Here is a 9320-nt window from a genome sequence, read left to right as displayed (position 1 = left end):
TACACAAATCCAGTCGGATTTAGAAAAAGATTTCCATCCAAATGTCTAATTTTGAGTGATGAAATAGTATTGTCACTAATAACCATCGTCTTGTGATAAAAAAAATTATCATCAAAATATTTTATGACAATAATACTTTCGTCATGGAAAAAATTACTTTCATAATAAAAAATAATGGATGCGACTTTTAGAGACGACTTTTCGTGGTAAAATAGATATTTAGGCAACATTGTTTACTTGCTTTTAGCGACGAATTATTCTGTCATGTATATGTTAGCAACAAGATTCATTTCGTCAAAGTGTTGAATATTTTGTGACGAATTACTATTTTCGTATTGATTTTTAGTGACGGGGCATTGGCTACGAACTTGACAATAAAACTTTTTTCTTCACCAAATACCTTAGGCGATGAAATTTAGTTTTTAGGAACAATTATCCTTTTCACTCAGAAAGTCCTTTCACCCGAAGCCCCTATTCAACGATCTAATTTAAGTACAACATTAAACTATTTCATATATTTTTAAATTGCGATACTTCTTTAGCTAAAAACAACCATCACATAACATCTCTTCAGAATCCAAAGGTGGGTATTCTCCTTTGCTATATGGAGTTAGTATTGCCTATAGAGATAAATGAGGACTCATGCAGGTTTGTGTTTAGTATATATTGATCATATATTAAGTTGATCTTGACTACATAGCAGAACCAAGGAACCAAAATAATATTTTTTGACGGGCATTTTTGGATAAAGTTCAGGATCATTACAAATGGTATTAGAGCAGATCTAGTCAACGACCCTTATCGATTAAGGAATACTACAACATAAACCTTTTTAGAGCAGGCAACAGACTAATCATGGTATTTATGATTGTATTTGATTTGATTTGAATCCTTAATTTGATGAGAATAGTAGGGCTTTGAGGAGAAAGTATACGAGGATTCGTACGAGCATGTATTTAGTTCTATATTAGATAGATCTTGGGTACATATACAGGGCCAAGAGATCGAAATAATACATTTCGACAACTTTTTGGGTGAGATTTTAAGCCTTTAATTACAAGATAAGCCTAATTTACAGTGTTTTGACCCATGACATCAATCCACATCTTCCTTGGGATTTATGGAACAGTTGAATCTCTATGAACCTCTTCATTTTGATATTGTTCATAGACACATTGGACATTTTCAAAAGGAGGATTCATGTGGACTGAACCTAGATGGTCTGCCTTTTGGATAACAGGCTAATTAATGGTGTCGTCATGCAACCCTCCTTCGGTATAGTTATTTGATGGTGATGTGATTCGCCTATGTTGCTCAAATCACCTGCTTTGTCATTTCCTCTTTCTACTTTTGATAGTCGCCACGCCATCTACGTGCTGTCGAGTCATTAGACAAAGGCGAGAATAATTCCCACCATCAATTTGATATCTTTTACCTTCTAACACGTATTAAAGATAAAGATTCCGATTAGAATTCACCATTACGTGATTCGAATAACAGCTGTTTTCTACTGTTCTCAATTTGCAGTTTACTCCAAAACCAATATCTCTGATGCCCAGTACCTTTCAGTCATTCACCAATGTTTACCAATAACATTCTATGATCTGCTATTCCTTACTGATTTAACTACAAAACGACAGACCATCTCCATTCCGGAAAAGCAGCGAAGAATATGATCCTGATAACGTAAAAAGACTACGCTTTAGTAGTGGCGTTTGGCATCTTGCAAAGCAATGCATTCCCCACCCACTCGACTTCCATGCTAACTCTCATCCAGCGTTCTCACTACCCATGCAAGATTGGAGCCATCACTCCTTACCACCCCATCCCTCGTTAAATACACCACCCTTCTCACCTCGCCATCTTCATAACTAATCCAATCTCTCCCCCTCTCTCTCTTCTACACCAGATGGAGAAGAAGGAAACAACCACTTCCAGCCACAAAGGCATGTGCGAGAAGGTCTTCGATGCCTTCAACCCTGGTTCCCGACCACATCGCCGCCTCGCTCTCCACGGTCAAGAACCCGAAGCCACCACCAATCCTTCGCCAAACCACTCTTTGGGCTCGGGCATAAAAGAACCGAGCCCTCAGAAGAAACCCAGACCACCTACAACTGATCAGAAGAAACCATCAGAGGCTATTGCTCCCAAGTCTGCACTAAAGCCAACGACTCCGCCGCCGCCGCCTATATCAGTGCCAGTTCAGAAGGCCTCCGACAAGGCGGTGCCGACCCCAGCAGCACGAAAGGCAGCGACAATACCGCAACCAGCACCACCAAAGGCAGCGGCTACGGCAGCAGATGAAGGGTCAAAGAAGAATATTAATGAGAAAGTAGAGGATTATATCAAACGCGTGAAGGAGAAGATCCGGTCTGTTTCTGGGGTTGGGAGGACACCCAACCATAAATGAAGGAGTACTCGGTATAGTCGAATAAGAAGGGATATCTTGCCTCCATATCTATGTATGTCCTGACTTCGAATAGTTGAATAGTTTCTTGCCAGCAGAATCTGTTTGATGTATGTTCTCCCGTCTACGAGTTCGAGAATATATGGTGTTCTTCAAGAATAAATTTGTATGTGAGCAAGGAAACCCTCTTTCTTGGTTTCATGTCTGGGTGATCAGAGTCCAAGAAGTAAATTGAGTGAGCCGGATGATCTGTTTGCTCGTTCAAGCTTCTTCCTTTGGGACATAAACTAGGTCTATATATGTTACACCACTGTTAAAAAAATAGATCATGCCTAAACAGGCTTAGGTTCGTAAATAAGTGACAGGTCAGGATAACGATCGAGAATCCTCTGCAGTGCACTATTTGTATTGTAGAGTCCTATATAGCACTCGATAGCCACCATCAGAAGATCATAAACGGTTATCAGATAAGATGCATTGTATATGATATATTAGGCTGTCTTGTTTGATGCTCTACAGTGCAAACCATGCATTGCAGGAGATCTGTGCTTGCTTTTTTTTCTCCTTTTCTTGACTCCCACCAATAAGTCCTAATAACCTTAGTGCTGTACAATATGCTTCTATTTACTAATAATGTTTTTTTTTTTCAATGGGGGAAGTTCTAATTTCCTCTATTCAACCTTCAAAAAGAAAAAAAAAAAAAAAAAAGAAAAAAAAAAAAAACAGTGCCGCCATGCCTCATTTTGAAGAGAAATTATTCCCTAATGCATGTTCTACTAGCTCAACTGTAGACATTGCCTATAATGGCTCGTCATGTGGACACATGCTTGCCACCTCAGCCTAAGGAACAGTTTTGTCTTCTAGAATTCTCATGCCCTTCGAAATATCTAACTTCCCACTACACCACCACCACCACCATCGCCGTCGTCCTCTCCTCCTCCGTCATCTCCAGCCACCCAAACCCCAATGGCCTCCCTTCTCTCCAAACGCTAGCTTAGAATCCTCTCCTTGGATCTTGAATTCCCGTAATGTGGGAGGAAGCCAACGATGGCGAATTTGATTACCTAGCCGCCATTGCCGAGGATGGCGGCGACAGAGACGAGGGAATGGTCCTCGAGTAGGAGATCGGAATCCCCAACACCGAGGACGAACACTCTGCGAGGCAGCGCTCAGGAGGAGTGGGAAGGGTTGCGCTCGAACGAGAAGATTCGAACGTGGACGGAGCTCAGCCGCATCCTCGGTTTAGTTTCTATTTAACTCTGAGCTGAGGTGGAAGGCATGTCTAGTGGCAATCCGTTATAGGTTCACTCTATAGCCAATGTGGTAGACCCAGTCTAAGGAATAATTTCTCCATTTCATGTGAAAGATTGGTTGATGTTCTCTTATGGCATCAGCCATTGAATCTTACATGCTTGGATCTCAAAGCACTCCAACTTTTATTTATCTATATATGGGCGCGTTTGGTTCGCGGAAAAAGGAGGGGAAAAATATGGTCAATGGAAAAGTAATGCGATCCCTCTTATTTGGTTGGAGTTTACAAAGGAGAGAGACGGAAAATTTGTATTTCCATAGGATTATAATTCCATGTTTCATGGAAAAATCAAAAACACAGAAAAGTTACTTTTCCGTGAGCCGTAAATCACTCCATTTTTATTTTTTCTCAAAAAAATCCTTCGACATTAAAGAGGCATCAAAGGCCTAATTTTTATTAAGAGTATAATAGGAATTATATATAACTTTTCTAGAAAAGTGGATGATCAACCAAATATAAGCATTCTGGAAATCTGTCACTTTCCCATTGTCAACCAAACATGCCAAAAGTACTTTTCCAGGCATTCTCTTTTCTGAAATCTGCTTCCCAGAAATCATATTTCTAGAAGGAAAGATACTTTCCGTAAATCAAACGAGCCCTATATGTATCTCATATTGCATGATCCATCAACAGATTTGCGTGAAGAAAGATGAATCATATTTTCATGCAGAATATATAACTCCTGTCTTGTTTCGAGGCAGACAACACCTAGGGTGGTGAAATTCGGGGCAGTGGAAGACTTGGAAGCCATAGCATTGGCCAGAATGAGCTGGTTTTTTGATCTTTGGTGTACTTGGCTTAAGCCATGAATGGTAGTGCAAAGGAAATGCATGAACCTGCTCCCATCTATACTTTGTCTTTCAGTGCCAAGATGGTGGAAGGTTGAGTCTAATCTATACCGAAGGGCGCTTACCTCCTTTTATCATCTTTTTTTGGAAGCTCATTTGCCTATTTCAAGCAAGAAATAACAAATAGAGAGAAGATGAGGTGATCCCCTGTCTCCTCGTCTCTTCTTGCTCTCAGGTTCTCACTGGATTACTGATTTCCAAGATAAAAGAGAGAGCTATTCAGGGCATCGATATTGGAAACAGAAGTAGAATTTGTCATATATTCTATGGAGATGATGCCATTGTTTTTCTCAAGAGCGGCAATGGAAGACTAATGCCGTCGGTCAAGTGCATGAGCAAGCCACCAAAGTGGTAGCATAGATGGAACAGGGCTTTATTTTCACCAGAGTGGTCCAGATTCGAAACTTGCCGGCGTCAATTAAATATGGGGACCGGATGCCCCCTGCTTGGACGCTGCTGGTGGGAGCACTTCTGATCTGCTAGTACCGATGTGGCATTGGAATGACGTACTCAGACGTGGGGTAACCCATGGGTCAGAGAGGGCACGCGTAAAGTTGCGACCTGCATCAAACATTTTCTGGTGGAAGAGGGGCCCAATGGGGACTACCACGCGGGTAGGTTGCCCCCCCCCCCCCCCCCCCCCCCCCCCCCCCCCCGCGCATTATTCACCAAAAAAAAAAAAAAAAAAAGTACTTGAGCAATATCATGTCATCACGGATCAAAAGGTAAAGAGAGTTAATACATCGTTGCTGTCATGTAACCATTTTCGTCGTAGACTGAGCAAAATAATATGTAGAAATATGAATCTTTTTACTTATTTAGGTTGGTAAGCGTACTTTTAGGTGTGATGCTAATGAAATCCAGCACAAAATTGAAAAGAAATTGTCAAGGTGGAGGAGGGAGCATCTCTCTTAAGTGGACGTATAACCCTTCTTCAATCTTGGGTTCTGTACCAAATTATTGGATGGCTTCTACTTGGATCCATGACGGTGTGTTGGATCCAAATTGCCAAGATTACCGAGGGTTTATTTGGGATAATTATGCCCAAAAGAAGGGTAAGCATCATATTACTTGGGACAAGAAGTTATTTCCTAAGAAACTGTGTGGGCTGAGGACGGGAGATGCAGAAGCGCAGGCTTTGTCATCCGGAATCATGAGTCCAGACTTGTGGCGGCGAGAGGTCAGCAAATTTTCGGCCCTTCTATGGTGTGTGCTGAGCTCGGAGCCACCTAGGAGGGCATCTTCTTTGCCTGGAGAATCTTGCGAGTGGACCGACTCATTCTTAAGGGCGACTCGGCTAAAGTGATTGACTGGATCCGGGGTCGGGGACGTGCTGGCGAGGGCAGGCCATTGCTACTCGATATACGCAGACTACTGGAGGAGTGTGGCTCTCAGCAGGCCACGCATATCTACCGGAAAATAAACAGTGTAGCAGACTGGATTGCTTCCTATGTGGCTCACCATTCTGGAGGATTTGTATGGATGGTACACGATGCAGTGCCGATTCTATTTTTTGGCCTTTTGTTTTCTGATTTTATTGGTTGCATCTACACACGTAGAGTGTGACCCGCTGTTGTACCAAAAAAAAAAAAAAAAAGAAAAAGAAAAAGAAACTGTGTGGGCTTGCCTTGTGTAGTAAACTAAGTATGAAATGATGGGCAAGCCCGTGCTTGATGTGTTGCCAAGACAGAGATTTCACGGAGGTCTTGGACCGAAATATAGAACCCTTGCCCATGGGCTAACTTAACCCCCGACGATATTACTTGGACCTGGAGAACTGAGATTTCTTTCTGTGGGCAGATGCAGGTTGGCATTCATTGTATTATAGTCACTTAATTCGGCATTTGGGAAGAATTCGGCTAGAGATAAATGATATGGAATTCAGAAAATATATATCTGATGAATCCGTTAAGAGTTTGGAAAGACTTTGGACAATCTATGACTAGAAGAAAATAGTAAAACAAAAAAGAGCTTTCCAAAATATTTGTAAATTTATTTACTCAAAAAAAAAGATAGAAAGGGTAATAATAATAAATGATAATAAGAAACAACACTGCTAGTAAGAATATATGACATCATTAATTTGTAGCGCACTAAAATTTCTTAAATTAGCTATGAATAAATCACAGAATTTTCGTAGAATTCATGAATAATTGAACAAATTTGGATTGATTCATTTTTGGAGAATCATTGGGGCCAGAGAAAAGTTGAGTATATAATTGAGTCACATTTTAACTATTTAATATATCCTAAAAGAAAAGGGAGAAAGAAAGTAGAATGATCTCAATTGGAGGTGACGGAGTTATATTTTGACCATCTAATCTGCCTGAAAGAAGAATATACTCAATTGCTAGCTTTCATCCCAAAAATTGGGAGGAATCTACCGGAAGATAAACTCGACTTGAAGTGACATCTAATCCATTTTTCTTTAGGCGGCCCGGACTCCATCCAAGGAGACAGCTAGGGTTTTCTTCCTCCTCCGATATCTCCAGACTCAGGGAGTCCTAGGGTGATCCAAAGACCAACCAAAAATACTAAGAATCATCTATTTAAGGCCTTCTCCTTCTCCTTTGAGTTTCACCACTGAAATTGCCAAAGTTCATCGTCGATTCCAAGCATTCTTTCCAAGGTTCTTCCTCCGATTCCATCAGAAAGAGTCGCCGGAACGCCTCGCCGGACTGAGGTAAGAGTCCTTATCTTCTTCTCCTCCTTCTTGGATGTTTTGGGTCTTTTTTCCCTTTGGTTTGAGCCGACAATTGCCGAAACTTCTTTCAAAACGGGACACCCCTGTTTTGGTCTTCTTCAATCGAATTTGGCCAGCCGGCCACTACCGTCATTTGCCCTTTGCTTCCTATAGGTAATAGCAGTTTGCATAAGACTCCGCTAGCAGGTAATAGTAGTTGGCATACAATCCTACCAATGGGTAATAGTGGTTGGTGTTTGACGATTACGACCTTATTTAGGATATAATAATGACCTTAGCATTTAGTCTGAGAGAAGTAATTTGATCAATGGTATGGTAAAATAGTAAATAATTTATAATTTTATTTAAGTTATACACATGGAACCCTGTTTATGACATATTGTTGATATTGCATGCATGATTGACTTATGACTTATTTTATCATATAATACTATGAAATATTCTATCTTGCAATAATTGTTATTTTCACATTATGATGTACTGATTCTTTCAAAACCTTATGCTTGATCTGGTAAGGTAGTGAAACGTTTACTTATTGAAATATGTTGCTCATAAATCTCTATTTTTATTTTTCCCTCTCTAGACGAATAAGATCAGTAGGGACGAAGGATGGTCTATACTTAGAGTTCGTGCTAGCAAGCTTGACGATATATACAGTAGAATTTTAGTTTTTCAATTAATTATGAATTTGTAGCTTAGTAATTTTTTAAATTTTGAGAAATATGAGTTTGGTATTTATGTTTGAATTTGAAGCACTGAACCAATAATAGTTGCATTTAATGGATAATAAAATTAGATTTCTAATTCTTCTATTTTGTTTGAGATGAATTTGGAAGCTAAATAAAATATTTGGTTTCGTGTTATTATGAGTTGTATCCCTCGATAGCACGGCCATGTCATGCTCTGGATTTAGGTCTGACCAGGCCAGTTTCGAAATACACAAGCATTCTTTTGGCCTCAAAATTTGTTGGACAAAAAGAGAGGACAAGGCAAACCTCAAGTAACTTTGAGTGTACTTAATAATTTGATAAATCGAAGATGGAGCCTATCTTTAACTTAATTATCTACTACAGCATTTTACTACGATCGGAAGTCTCTTGAAAATGATAAATAAATAAATATGAGAAAAAAAAGTGAAATAGTGTCTGAAAACAATATACTCTATCCAATACCAAGTATCATTACAATGGAAACATATGCAAGGCAAGGGACGCGATTAGCCATGCCAATCTCGTCACCATCTTCGATTTCCATGTCCACATTAGACAATTAAATTAAATTAAATTAAACTAATTAAATCAAATCGAAGAGGGTTTGGCGAGCTCCCTGGCGATGGCCTTCTCGAGCCAGGCCTCCGCGTCCTCCATCATCCCGGGGCTGAGCCGCACCATCAGGATGCAGAACTCCGTCTGGTTGAGCGCCCCGTCTCCATCAAGATCCCCCTCCCTCACCATCGCCGCCGCGTCCTCCGCCGTCATCCCCGCCATCCCCAGCGCCGCCGCGTTCAGCCGCAGGCTCTCCGCCGTGATCAGCCCCCTCCCCGGTTCCGCCAGCAGCCGGAACCCCCCGCACAGCTCCCTCACGAACTCATCCGCCTCCAGCTTCTCCGCCATCGTCGGCATCAAGTCCTCGTACTCCATCTCCCCTGCCGCCACGGCCTCCGTCCGATCCCCTTCCTCCGCCATCACTCCTTTTTTCCTTACTCTCTCAAGAAGAAGAAGAAGAAGAAGAAGCGTTTTCTTTTCTCTTGCTTTCGTCTATGACAGCCAATGAAGAAGTGGTCACTCCTATTTAATAGCCGCGTATTTATTCGATTTTTTTAAAAAAATAGTTTCTTTTTAACAGCTTCTACGAAGGAGGAGGTTGCGATAAGGCCGGACGTGACGACCGCGACCTATGGAAAGGAAGGGAGGGGCCGCTTGGCTGGTTGGGACGATTCTTGGAGGGGAGGTTTCGTGGAAGCTTCGCGGGGTCGAGGCCTTTTCGGCTTCGTGTTTGGTGCGTTTCGGTTGGGTTGGCCGACCGGGACGGCTCGGGGCCGAAAGGAAA

General features: G+C 41.4%; 1 pseudogene across 1 annotated transcript; it reads right to left on the bottom strand.

The window, feature by feature from the left end:
* Window positions 1–8405: 8405 nt before the first annotated feature.
* On the bottom strand, window positions 8406–9051 carry LOC103707714 (calcium-binding protein KIC pseudogene; annotated as a pseudogene). The gene has a single exon (XR_015988118.1). The product of XR_015988118.1 is annotated as a calcium-binding protein KIC pseudogene (transcript).
* Between the last annotated feature and the right edge of the window lie 269 nt (window positions 9052–9320).

Source organism: Phoenix dactylifera, chromosome 6, assembly GCF_051530095.1.
Source record: "Phoenix dactylifera cultivar Ajwa chromosome 6, Ajwa_hap1_PhDact_Kaust_v1.1, whole genome shotgun sequence".
In the NCBI taxonomy this organism is placed as follows: domain Eukaryota; kingdom Viridiplantae; phylum Streptophyta; class Magnoliopsida; order Arecales; family Arecaceae; genus Phoenix; species Phoenix dactylifera.
Note: the sequence above shows the minus strand (reverse complement) of the source record. Positions and strands in the feature narration are given on the sequence as shown.